Raw genomic sequence first — 13,979 nt, 5'->3', positions numbered from 1 at the left:
TAATTGTAAACCCAATTAAGTGTGTGAAATTAATATGCTGTGTACGTAACTCATATACTTTGCATGTGTTCATCGGGAAGATAATGACACAAAATGGACGGTGTGTACCACGTGACTTTCGCAACTCTCTATATATATAGCTCTGCAACCAATCACACGTGCACGCGTTTACAATTTCCAGTTTCTTATTGGCCAGTGATTCGATCATCATATTTTTGGTATCCGGGTCGGGATTTTCTCGCATGGACGTACGGCAGCTAACGGTTAGCAGGATCCAGAGCCTGCTAACCGTTAGATAATTCTGATAGCAACATTGATTTATTGCTTTAAGTACTGCGACAATGATATTCAGAGGCGAATTTAGAAAGTTATATTAAAAAGTATTTATTAAAGTATTCATAGGTTTGTTTTAACGCTAGTTAGTGTTACCTAACTATGTAACTTCATTCATTCTAATTAAAGAGAGCCACGGATTTGCCAATAACAGGCCCTTAAATTTTTTGCTATAGATCGACTACAATGTACATTAATATTTAATACATTTAAATCAAATTTAGATCAATCTTAATATTGTGATTTTAAATAGCACAGGTGGATTTAAGGGGGAGGGGTGTAAAAAAAAAAGGGAAAAAAATATTGATCGCCTAAACGCATCAAGCTATTTTCGGGCGTCTAGAAAAGACAAATTTCCTCTAAGATGGTGTTATCTCGATCGGGACCCCGGCTTCTCCCGCTTTCGGACATCTCTGGATTCGCCTCTGAATTGGCCTACATGCCGGCAACTAAAGAACATAGGCTATTTACCATGCTGACTGGGTTTTGTTTCCGAGCAGTTTCTTCTTTCTTTCTCTCTTTACCCAGTCAGCATGCTGCTGACTGGGTTCTGTTTTCTAGCAGTTTCTTTCTTTCTTTACCCAGTCAGCAGCAGCTGACTGGGTTCTGTTTCTTAGCAGTTTCTTCCTTTCTTTCTTTCTTTCTTTCTTTCTTTCTTTCTTTCTTTCTTTCTTTCTGGCAACATTTTAAAAGGCTACAAGTGGCAAACTACTGGACCGATTTAATTAATTGGTCAGTAGGACCGGTGCCACCTCCCATTTATGTGTTGTTCACAACTTGGGGTCAAAGGTCACATAAGGGGCATTAGGGTCAATAAACCAAAAATCGTATAAAAGACTACTTGTCTCACAAATAACGTAGCACAGTCTTGTCCGTTGCACATATACATTGGCATAAGGCAGATTCTATAGGGTGTTCATGGATAAGGGGTATTTTTTATCTTTTTTCTGGCAACATTTTAAAACGCTACTAGTGCCAAACGGTTGTGCCGATTTCAACCAAACCTGGTCAGTATAATCGGTGACACCTTTCATACATGGGGTGTTTGTGGTCTTGGGGTCAAAGGTCACATAGGGGTCATTAGGGTAAAAAACTTTCAAAAAAATGAATAAAAGACTTCTTCTGTCACAAATATCATAGCACAGTCTTGTCCTGGGCACATATGTATTGGCATAATGTAGGCTCTTATGGTGTTCAGCGATTTACGGTCAAAGGTCATTAAAGGGTTATTCCTTTGTTCTCTCTAGTAACATTTCAAAATGCTACTAATGGCAAACCATTGGACCAAATTCAATCAAATTTCGTCATTAAGAACCGGCGACACCTCCTACACCCTAGTCTGGGATCAGGGGTCACATCGGGGTTAAATTTTTAAAATAGACCGATTGAGCTCAAATTTACCAGGAATGATCCTTAGGACCTTCTAAACATGAAAAAATACTCTTCACCCCATATGTCAAAGTTCATAGGTCAAAGGTTCAAAATGTTACTAATGGCAAACAGAACCGAATTCAATCAAATTTGATATTAAGAACCAGTGACACCTCCTACACCCCTGTCTGGCATCAGTGGTTACATAGGGGTCATCAGGGTGGAATTTTCAAAATAGCCCAATTGAGCTCGAATTTACCAGGAATGATCCTTGGACCTTCTAAACATGAAAAACTACTCTTCACCTATAACTGACTAACGATTGGACCAATTGCATTAGACAGACTCCTACCAAACATGGGGTTGTCACAGGTTGAGGTTAAAAGTCACAGTGGTTATCTCTTAAAAAATGACTGGGTTCATGTTCTATTGAACATAGTATCTCTAGTTCTTTCTTTCTTTCTGGCAACATTTTAAAAGGCTACTAGTGGCAAACTACTGGACCGATTTAATTAAAACTTGGTCAGTAGGACCGGTGCCACCTCCCATTTATGTGTTGTTCACAACTTGGGGTCAAAGGTCACATAAGGGGCATTAGGGTCAAAAACCAAAAATCGTATAAAAGACTACTTGTCTCACAAATAACGTAGCACAGTGTTGTCCTTTGCACATATACATTGGCATAAGGCAGAGTCTATAGGGTGTTCAGGGATAAGGGGTCAAAAGTCATTAAGGGGTAATTTTTATCTTTTTTCTGGCAACATTTCAAAACGCTACTATTGCCAAACGGTTGTGCCGATTTCAACCAAACCTGGTCAGTATAATCGGTGACACCTTTTATACATGGGGTGTTTGTGGTCTTGGGGTCAAAGGTCACATAGGGGTCATTAGGGTAAAAAAATTTCAAAAGAATAAATAAGAGACCTTTTCTGTCACAAATAACATCATAGACTTATCCTGGGCACATACTCAATCAAATTTCGTCATTAAGAACCGGCGACACCTCCTACACCTCAGTCTGGGATCAGGGTTACATAGGGGTCATCGACGTCAAATTTTCAAAATAATCCAATTGAGCTCAAATTTACCAGGAATTATCCTTAGGACCTTCTAAACATGAAAAACGACTCTTTAGCTATAGGTCAAAAGTAACAAGGGTCACTATCAAATCATAATGAAACCTTGAGGACATCTGCTCACTGAACAGTTCACTGCACACTTTAACACAGTAAAGTCCCTTTTTTCACATAATCGACTATATAATTTGAATGGTTTCATTTGGCAATCTGGGGTGATTGGATTATGAAACTAGATGTTTTAAGCTTTATAATCATCTACATATTTTTACAATTAATTCAAAATTGAGTGATCATTTTTCTTTCAAAGTTGACTATCTCTTATGCTTTGCATAGGAAAAAGGTTAAAATTAGAGTGTTTTATTTTTTAGTATACTTCCTGCTTCTTTTTACCAAAGATGCAACGACAGGTCTTCGGGGTGAATTCAATTGTAAAAGAAATTAAGCTTTCTTTTACCATGTAAGTCCCATGCTGGTTGCTTAAATAACCATTGATCATTTTTTTCCTTAAAATTTTGTATTCAGAATTGTTTTCACCCTGTCTATGAATGAGTCACGCGCTTAATTTAAGGCCAATGGCAGCAACGAATTTCGAGTTTTCTGCGATTAGTGCGTTCATGCATAAGATGTAGGTCAAATTTATCTGAATGAGCTTTTGTCGCAAATAGAGGGAAAGTTTTCATTTTGGTTGCTAGTGACTAATGATTTGACCAATTGCATTAGACAGACTCCTACCAAACATGGGGTGTTCACACAGGTTGAGCTTAAAGTCACAGTTTATCTCTTAAAAAATGACTGGGTTCATGTTCTATTGAACATAGTATCTCTAGTTATTTTTAACATTGTTCTGTGTATATCATTTGAATTTCTTCAATTTCAAACGAATGACCGCTGATTTTCGTATAATTTTTGTAGTATTTAAATGAATGTACCAACTGTTGTCTTCTAATCGGATTAAAATCTGGCCGAATTTGTTGATAAAAAGTTTTGCAGAACTTGGCCGTGAGACGGCGTACGTTTGGCCGTGAAGGAAGCTGCTAGACGTGAAGCCTGTCGACTATCTGGCAACCCTGTACTGCACCCAGACTATGAGGGCGCTCGCAGAATGAATAATATGCAGAATATGAATATGCTTTCGGGTTTTTCTCTGAAAATCACAGTAGAGTATCTCTTTAGTTGTGGCTACCACTCTATTTCTGACTGTTTTGGACAAGCAAAGCAACTTTACTACAAGATTTACTAAACAATCTGTAAGTAGACTTCAACACATTAAAAAATTACAGTTGTTGCTGCTAGGCCTACGTAGGACCTAGGAGGAGGCCCTACCTACCTACCTACCTAGGCCTAGGCCTTCCTAGCCGAATACAGATCATTTCGGTCGCGCTTCGTTTCGGTCGCGCCTCACTTCGGTTGCGCTTCATTTCGGTCGCGGTTTGTTTTCAACAGATATATGGAGCGCCAATGGAGTTGCGAAAACGCCAAATTTAATATACACTAGGCCTAGGATCATTGTAATTTCGTCAATCGGTTTATTATACTTTTTTTCAATTTATGTTTTGTTGTCTTTCAACAGAACTCCTCAAAATCAATGGAAGTTGCTCGGGCAAAATGTCCAGCTCTATCTCCATGTTGTTGTATGGATTGTATGAGCGTCAATACTGCATCTTCCACAGACTTACGGGGTTGATATGCATATTGAAATGGATCTATTTGTGGCATCAGTGGATAAAACAACAACTTAGTAATTAGACGTTCAAATGTCTTCATCACAACTGAAGTTAATGCTACTGGGCGAAAATCATTGAATTCAGCTGGCCGGGGTTTTTGGGTACTGGTATGATGACTGATGATTTCCAGCTTCCTTTGACTTACTGTATTTCTTTATTAAGGCGAATTTTCAAACCTTTGAGCTGTGCCAAGTCACCCATTTTAAATGCATTGTTTCGTTCCTTAATTGTTTCCCTCAAATTTCTTGTAATCCAAGGTTCGTTATTTGGATAAATCTTGATAATTTTTGTTTTCAGAATTTGATTTACACAAAAATGGATGTATTCATTAACAACATTTGCAGACTCTGATAAGTTTCCTCTATCAATTAACTGTTCCCAGTCCGTGTCCTCAAAACATGATTTTAATTTTTCAATGCTATCTTCGTTCCAAATCCTGATTTCTTTCCTAGTCACCTTTTCTCTTTTTATCTTTTGCAAATAAACTGGTAGCAAGTGCACAACGTTGTGGTCTGATTTTCCTATTGGAGGTCGAATATGGCATTTGAAAGCGTTCTTAATACTGGAAAAACACTGGTCTAGGATGGCATCCCCCCCTTGTCGGTTTATTCATGCAACGTTCATATGTGGGAAGTATTGACTGCAGAGCCTTCTCACTATGATTGATGTCTCCAAGAACAAACTTTGGTGAGTCTGGAGATTCAAATCACCAGATACTTCTTGAATGCAGTCCTGCACATCTTTGGCTGCGTCCTCAGCGTTGCCATCAGGTGGAATGTACACTAGTACTATATGGACTTGGTTAAACTCTCGTGGCAAGTAGAAAGGTCTTAGAGCCACACATAACAATTCAATATTTTAGTTACATAATCGCTTTTTCACTTTAATATTTGTACACCAACGCCTATTGATATACATACAAATGCCTCCACCGCAGGATTTACCAGTATTTTCAGGTGATCTGTCAAGACGTACTAAATCAAAACTATCAATGTTTAAAACAGAGTCAGGTACATCAGGGCTTAACCAAGTTTCTGTAAAACATAGTACTCCAGAGTTCCTGAAATCAGAAATGAATCTTGTATGAGCTTGAAGATCGTCTATCTTATTACTGATAGACCGTAAATTACTAAGTGTAATAACTGGAAGTGGTAGTTGGTGTATGTTCTTTTTTAAACGGTTTCTAACTCCTCGACGTCCTCGACGCTTACGTTAACGATATCCGCTTGGTTGAATTCTTTCATTTCTTCTTGGAACACAATCTGGTATCCCCGCTCCACTGTGGTGGCATCACCGGTCCCGGCTGACCAAGCGCAAAGAGGACACAGCTAATGTAGCTGATTCGGGGTAAAGACTCCACAGCAGGGGTTTCCCTTAAGGTTTTTTTTAACTAGCCAAGTGGACCAGTAAATTAATATTTTGACTGGTCCTCAATCCCTTTCCCTAGCCACTATCTTGCCAACTTCGAAAGGCCCAAATACCATATTTGTGACATGCTGATCATGCTGGCCATCACCGATGAAGTAACACTGACAGATACAGAAAAATCGTTCTGTTGTCTCTGTATGAAATTATGCCGCGAAATATAAATACAGGAATCTATTTGTATGTACAGTGCACTCTCACAATACGATGTTCGGTACGATGTTCGGTTTTCCGGAAAGATCAGTTTGTGGAACATTTCTATTGAATCCTTTCCGAATAAGGTTATCAACACACATGGAAATTCTCTCATGTTCTGTTCTGTCACTGCAACCTAGCCTAGGCTAGCTTAGGCGACCTACGTTTTTGGCTTTCCTGTTTTCTTTTAAGATTTAAACGTTCTTACTTAGATTTATTTTACATGTCAAACGATCTATATTAAGCATCATGAGGGCACAGAGGCCAAGGCTTCAAAAGGGCAGGCAAGTAGTGGCCGTAGTCGTGCTTCATTTTCAGGGGCACCAAGGCCAACTGGAAGGCACCGTCGACAATGGCCGCGGTGGCCGCAGTAAAATTCGAGGCTGGATATGATCTTGCTAATTACTGTATGTAGACATTGAAATAGCTTTTTAATAATTAGAATTTTTAAAATTTTATAAAAATTTTATGTGTTTTCCATTTTGAAGTATTTAAGCTTGTTAGTAATTTAGATTTATCGTTGATTTAACCATGATGGTTAGTACGTAGAGCAAAATGCTAGGCCTCTGAAAGTCCCCCATGGTAGTTGCCAGGTTGCCGGAAATTTTCATTTCAAATTTCTCAGAAATGGTCTATAGATAGTCATTCCTATGGATACTGGCCTCAGCGATTTTAAAATCATAGATGTACGTATTATTCAGGGTATAGCCTCTCCCCCTTCAAAAAAAAAGGCAAAGAAGTTCCTGAACTTTTAACAAATGATTAATTACGAAGCTTAATCATAGGTTAAAAGTTTATGGTTTAAAAGTTTATTAACCAATAATTATGACGGTATAGCGATAGTAACACCAGTAATTTTCTGTTTATTTTAAGTTTATTTTCTATAACCTGTTCATTTGAAAGCTTACAGTAGATTTTCATAATTAAGTTGTGGTAAACGGCAAAGAAAAATAAGAGTGATATGAATTCCAAAATATTCATTGTGGGCATCTAATAACATTTTGTTTTAAGGAGGATTCACCTAAAAATACTGTTTTTATGTCGTCAGACCAGTTAAACTTCACATCAACTGTCTGAAAATGAGCACATAAATTGAATTATTTTTTGCAAACCTGCTCGTGACCCAACGCAAAAGTTTGGCGACCCATTTTTGGAAAGTGAGACACAATTCAAAAATAAATATTGTTTGTGTGCCAGCGCTAATGTGCCCTCGTACTTGTACGGCCGTCAATTCTTTCGGGTTTCTTTCCACTAGGCCCTGGGTATTCACAAACGTACCAATGCTCCAGATTCGATCTGGAGTCTCTCGAATTTCAAAAACTAGGTCTATATAATAACGTACAGTAAAAATAGTTGAAATTACTAGGCCACATGAATGAAAAGCCATAGATATTTTATAAATTACGTTTATAAAGACATTAATACTATCAGAATATTTCGATGTTGAGGGCGCTTTTTACTAATTGGTGGGAAGTGGGGGCGCTCTTCACCTGCAAATTCTCCCTCCTCAATTTTTTTAGGTCTAGTGGTTTGAACTTGTGTTCAACCTTTTTATCGTGGTGGCCAGTTCCAATTTGGCCGACGCACCCATTCACTTTTATAGGCCTGCAAGTCTTATATTATATGCCTATTACAGTACAGGCCTGAGCCTGGCATAATCTAGGTGTATTCACAATAATTTTCATCAAATTTTGGCTAAAGACAAATTCAATTGGCTATCAAAAGCAAAGGTTAGATTGAGCTCAGTATATCCATACTGTAGTTAATAATCTCAATTTTGTTTTCATAAATGTTATAAAATTTTTGTTTTAAATATTCTTTTAATTTTCCATTCTCTTCACCATGTAGGGCAATAAATAATGCTATTAAAAACATCCTCCAATCTTTAATTAAATATTGTACTATATGAGTGATTCTTATCTTCTCAATTTTACGGTTTTTCTTATTTGTGCAATACAATATCATCATCATAATAAATTATATTTACCCAGTATTATGAAACTTCTCTCTGATAGCATGAAGGTATAATACCTCTGTGCTATCAATCAGAAGACTGTCCAAGATTAACAAGTATTAATATGGGATGTGTTACAAACTTCTTGACATACAATCCATTTAATCATAACCATCCATTCCATGAATGTACAATAAATGTCAATTTTACAGTTTTTCTTACTTGTGCAATACAATATCATTATAAATGATGTTTACCCAATATCATGAAACTTCAATCTGGTATTATGGAGGTATTATCCATGCTATCAGAATGCTGTATGAGAAGGTTGAAGAGAATTACATTGGGATGTGTTATAGTCAAGTTTTATCCAACTGATGTTGGTGTTGAATATATATAAATACAAACCATATGAAATAATGTTATTTTAAGGGAGAATTAATTTAAATTAATATTACACATTTACTTTTACCATTTTTATTATTAATGTAAGTCTTAATATTTGTTAAATCTAATATCATTTTTGTGTTACAGGCTGTTTGCTAGTTGACTCATTTGCATAATTCACCAGACCACGGTCTCATCACAATGATGTACGGTATTATGATAATGAATATTCATTGTCAGACACTTGAAACTACAAAAATCAGGAAACTGCTGAAATGACACCACAGCAAGAGCAACTTCTAGATAGCATATGCATGTGCATTTCACCACAGCGAATAAATGCACATTGTAACCTTCTACTGCTTGGATAGGCCAGGGAACATTTTAAAGTAAGTCCACAATCAGGCCAACACATAAATCAGGCCAACACATATATCACTAACCTTCTTGACAAACAATCCATCTAATCATAACCATCCATTTGATGAATACATAATAAATATTTCAGTGTAGACCATGTAGTGTTAATGTCCATATTTGCTACTATGTACCAGGTTCACCTTTATTTTACAATTTTTAGCCCACTCCCTGAGGGAGAGGGCTTGTTTGTACTATGATTTTGAGCGAATTTGGAAGTCATTTCTTTTTCTATCTGGGCCTTCATTTGTGACGCGATTTCTATCAGGGCCTTCATTTGTGACGCAATTAGGCTGATTTTGTAATAATATAGAAGAGAAGGTTTGAGAAATTTAAAATATGGAAAGAGTTTTTCGATAATATTGTCGGGAAATCCATGAAATTGTATGTTTTTATATCATATCTCTTGCTATTGGGATGGGTTTCTTAAGAAAGGGTGTTCGTCATTGGTCAGATTGCAAATGGTCTCTATATTCCATATTGTGTGTATCAACCAATCACAGCCTAGAATGGTATGCTTTATAGCAAATAATGCATCTGTGTTGAGTCTAGATAGAGATGTGTACTGTTTCATGGTGCTTGCAAGGCTGGGTGGTCTAGAATATGAAATAATACTTAAAGAAATTATGAGGATTTTTTTTTGTCCCTCCTGTACTCTGTTACTTTTGGCAAGATAATTTTGCTAAGTTAAAAAATAATATTTTTGTATTTCTCCCGTCCACCGCCAAACACTAAAAAAAATTAGATGTTCTAAACAAGATATTAAAAAAATATCATCTTATAAGCCAATACCTGATTTTCATCAGAAATTGCGTAGAAAACAGCCTTTATTTTCCAAAATATGTGGGCGGATTTCTATGGTCAATTTATTCGCCCATGCAGGCCTTATTTTACAATCAGGAATATGGGCAAGAAAAAAGTCCTTGGTACGAGTATTTTAATTGTGCAGTGAATACATCTAAAACGTAAGGAGATAATATGCCAGCAATTCAGAATTGTACAGTTAGGCGCAATCGCCAAATTATTCCAGATGGCAAAAACGTGTATAGGTCAACACACTATCACAAACGCGTCTAAGAAATCAACCATTCTAATTACCATACTACATGAATATTCATTTGCTAGGAGCTTGAATTACGGCTCGCGTCAGGACGACAGTGAATCGCTTGAACGCTTGTTGATCGTTTGAACGATTTTCTATTGTTTACTACTACTACTAGCATGGTCAACTTGCCCACTTGAGTGCGTAGAAATACTGGCGATTCAAATAATGTTATTATGCAGCTCCTATTCTTTCTTATACATACACAGGGTTCGAAATAACGCTGGTCCGCCGGCCAATGGCTAGTAAAATGCATGGCGGATCTGTTAATTATCCCAATAACAAGTCCGCGTGACCAGTTAAAATGTCTAACTAAATACCAAAAGCTTTAATCATTCACCTCTTAACGATGTCTTTACAAAAATTTTCACACAGATAATGTCAACAAGATCGCTATTTTCTGTTTATTGTCATGTTAATGTCCGCTACGAACAGCCTCGGTCTTAGTCATTCAAGGCGAACCGATGAACATTACGCACTAGCCTAGACCATAGAGGAATCCATGGCTAGACGTACAGAGGGAAATCACCTTCTCCGCATGTTATAGCGACAAGGAGAAGTTGATTTCCGTTTGTGTGAGCACCGTGAAGTTAATACATCCATGTCATGTAACCATTCCACAATGCAACGTGGGACTAAAAGTTAATAAACAACGCAACGATTTCCAGATGAAATAACGCAATAATCACACCCTGTAAATGAACCGTTCGTACAGTCCCAATAGCATTGCCATGGAGATTATCTATTAATTAAAACGACACGCCAGTAATATGTTAGATAAAGCAGGGATTTGGATAAAGTCAAAGTTACGCCATCCATTGTTTTAATAAAGTGCATTATCGCCTATGAATACTTAAAAATCGACTGTATAATCAACCTGAAATGAAAAAGGAACTCAAAGCAATTGTTTCTACGACGGTTCGGATTTGGTAGTCATTAGATTCATATATCAGTCTACATGTAAATTACACTCACATTCCCCAAAACATTGCTAATTACGGAGGGAATTTGCAGAGAATCAAATTTTAATTTGTTAGATTTATTTTTAGATTTTACTCTAAAACAAAACCACAAGGGTTTCTTATTCATTTTATTAAATTTGTTTAATTAAAGATTTATCGGTTTACACTAAGCTTGTTCCTGTCAGCAAGCTGTCACGCACTATGAAACTTTGGGCAATCTGACGTCACCACAGCCAAGCTCATGGGATTTTTGCCCAGCAACATGACCCCACGAAAAAATTAACCAATTAGCGGGCAGAGTTTACAAGGCGCGACCTGATATTTACAACAAGTCACATCGTCGTGACCACGAAGAAGTGTTGTGTTTACAGTTTAGAAAAAAATGTCAGACCGAAAATGCATGTAAAACAATATAAAAGCATTCGTTTTTTGGTACAGTAATATAATTTGCTGTGCACTACAGCTAAACAACAGGTACTGTACGTATTATATGTTAAATGTTAACTTTTTTCGTAGGCTAGTTATACCGAATTCACTGGGCTAGCCTATCTATGCTGCTAAGCCTATTTTTGGCGTCTAGGCTTAGGCTGGCCCTAACTGGCCTGCCTTATTCGGAAAGGATTCAATAGAAATGTTCCACAAACCGATCTTTCCGGAAAACCGAACATCGTAGCGAACATCGTATTGTGAGAGTGATTTTAGATCTAGACCATTTTAGTGATACTATGCAGCAGTGCATTTTCTTTACACTGATAATTACTTCGGTTTTTTAAATGGAGCTATATAAGTTCTTACCTTATTATTGTTATTATTATTAATGTAGGTCCTCCGAATCGAGAGATGTATATTTAGTTGACTAGTAAAATTTAGATACTGTAAAGACAATAACCAGGACAATAACTTGTCATAATCAGTGTTCTCCCCAGGGCAATAAGGCCCCATAAAAAAAATTATTAGTTTATCACCCGCTCCCTCATCACTTTTGGGAAAAATCTGATGATTTTTTTTTTTTATTTTTTTTTTCCAATCAACATATATTTTAATTTCAAACGGTCTTTTTTCTATCTTTTTTCACTTGAAAAGCTTAGGATTTCTTGCAAATATGTTTACTGGTACAACAAAAACATATTTTTAAAATATAAATTTGATTCCATTCTTATGACTTTTTATATATGTGTCTCTAACCATTGATTTACTTGTGATCATCGGTAAAATGGGGGCAGGGTTAGGAAAAAAAAAAAAAAAATCCTCCCTCCCTTATCAGTTTTTATTCTTTGATAGGGTGATAAACTAATAATTTTTTTTATGGGGCCTAAGCTGTAACAGCCCCGTTACAGCTTCATTCAGAAAACAAGTTTACCGGACTAATTCCTACAGTACCTTTTAAATTCATGGTGCCTACATCACTCTTTCTATTTAACCTTTTAAAACACAGTATATTAATTGTGTTCCATGTATACTCATAATGAAATAGGTTTTTTTATGTGTTCTATTTCTAAATAAACATCAACAACTTCAGACATTCTTAAGTCTAGGCAGTGAAAGTTGGCCCTCATCCAAAAAACAAAAACAATCACGCACCAGTGGCACTAGGTGAAAGGTCGACCATGTGGCTTTCTCTCCTTGTGCGTAATTTTTTTTCTAAAACTTGCTTTCTAAATCTAAATTATTATGTCTACGTGGTAATAGATAAATTTCTACACAATATAAATGTTTATTAATTTTTATTTTTTTTTTTAATGAATTATTAATGTATTAGTAGTACATGCAAATTTTCTATGTCAAAAAGGCTCACCACACATTATGTTTGGCTGTGGTATCTCTCAGTCTATTGCCATGGTAATCAAATGGCAAGCTTCTGATAGGTATCTCTTTGGCGGTTTGAGCAAAGTTTGAGGTCGTTTCAAGCGATACCTAGACCTCGTACGCTTCTTAATCGGAAATATATTTGCTCATCAATTCATAAAATCACCGAATATTACGATAGTCTCACCTATGCACGATACTAGGCCTACTGAACGACAACCCAGTACCCAACCGACTATTTTTTTAGCATTGATCAGGGACCTCCCTGAGTTTACTTACTTCTGTCAGTTCTTGCACACACAGGTGGCGTACAAAGAGAGTTCGCTAGCAGGCAAACAAATCCGTACTTGGGTGTATAGTGGCGCGCAGTCGGGCGTATTATGATTCATTGTAGAGAGTTGTCTATAATAATAATTAATAATAATTGGACGCGTTTTACGGTGCATCCAACCGGCCATAGTTAAAGGGGAGGAGCAAAGGCCAAAACGGAATATTGGCGTCCAAACGATGCACTATTCAAACAGTGTTTTTAGACGCGTTTTAGTAGAACAGTAGAAAGCACGTCTGAACACAGATTTGTCTTCTGGAATAATTTGGCGATCGTGCCTAAATATATATTAAAATAAGATACATTTATATGATTCTTGTTGTTAAAATAATTACATTAATGATTAACATTAAAATTTCATTGTCTACTTCGTGAATACTTACAGTACCTGGATAAACCAACTAATTGCCTATTCTTTCTCACGAGAAACACCCCTCGAAAAATAATAGAACAGTCGACTCCTGGCGCCAAGCACAAACGGCCCCACAACCATGCAACTTCCTTATTCTCTTTCGATCTTACGAAATAGAAGCACCTCCAATTACGGGGAAATTTTTTATAGTAGAGTTGTCTATGGGTCATTCCATGTCAAATCAACCAGAGGTCCCCAGGTGACCCCCTCAGATTTTAATGAAATTTGGTCAGAATGATGATATGTTGCTCATATGAACACATGCAAAATTTGAAAGTCATACTCCATGTCGTTTTTGAGATATGGCCGTTTGAAATTTGCTGGACTTTTTTTCATTTTATGCACTCGTGAATCGCGAAAAGTGACATTTTGAATAATTTCGGATTTCAGAATGCCATATTTCGGCCTACGGACAAGACAAAGAGCTCAAAGTTGGTATCCTGACTTACTTTTGCCAAATTTTATGAATCTGCACTCAGATTTA

General features: G+C 36.8%; 1 long non-coding RNA gene across 1 annotated transcript in view; it reads left to right on the top strand.

The window, feature by feature from the left end:
• The first annotated feature begins 3,878 nt into the window (after positions 1-3,878).
• LOC117100635 overlaps positions 3,879-13,979 on the top strand; it is a 28,887-nt gene continuing 18,786 nt past the window's right edge. The window contains exons 1-2 of the long non-coding RNA XR_004444146.1: positions 3,879-4,030; positions 8,616-8,857. This is a non-coding gene — a long non-coding RNA (uncharacterized LOC117100635). The remainder of the gene's footprint in view (positions 4,031-8,615; positions 8,858-13,979) is intronic.

Source organism: Anneissia japonica, unplaced genomic scaffold, assembly GCF_011630105.1.
Source record: "Anneissia japonica isolate Jap-2015-1 unplaced genomic scaffold, ASM1163010v1 scaffold287584_len476085_cov161, whole genome shotgun sequence".
NCBI lineage: Eukaryota > Metazoa > Echinodermata > Crinoidea > Comatulida > Comatulidae > Anneissia > Anneissia japonica.
The sequence above is the reverse complement of the archived record's forward strand: the minus strand, read 5'-3'. Positions and strand labels throughout refer to the sequence as shown.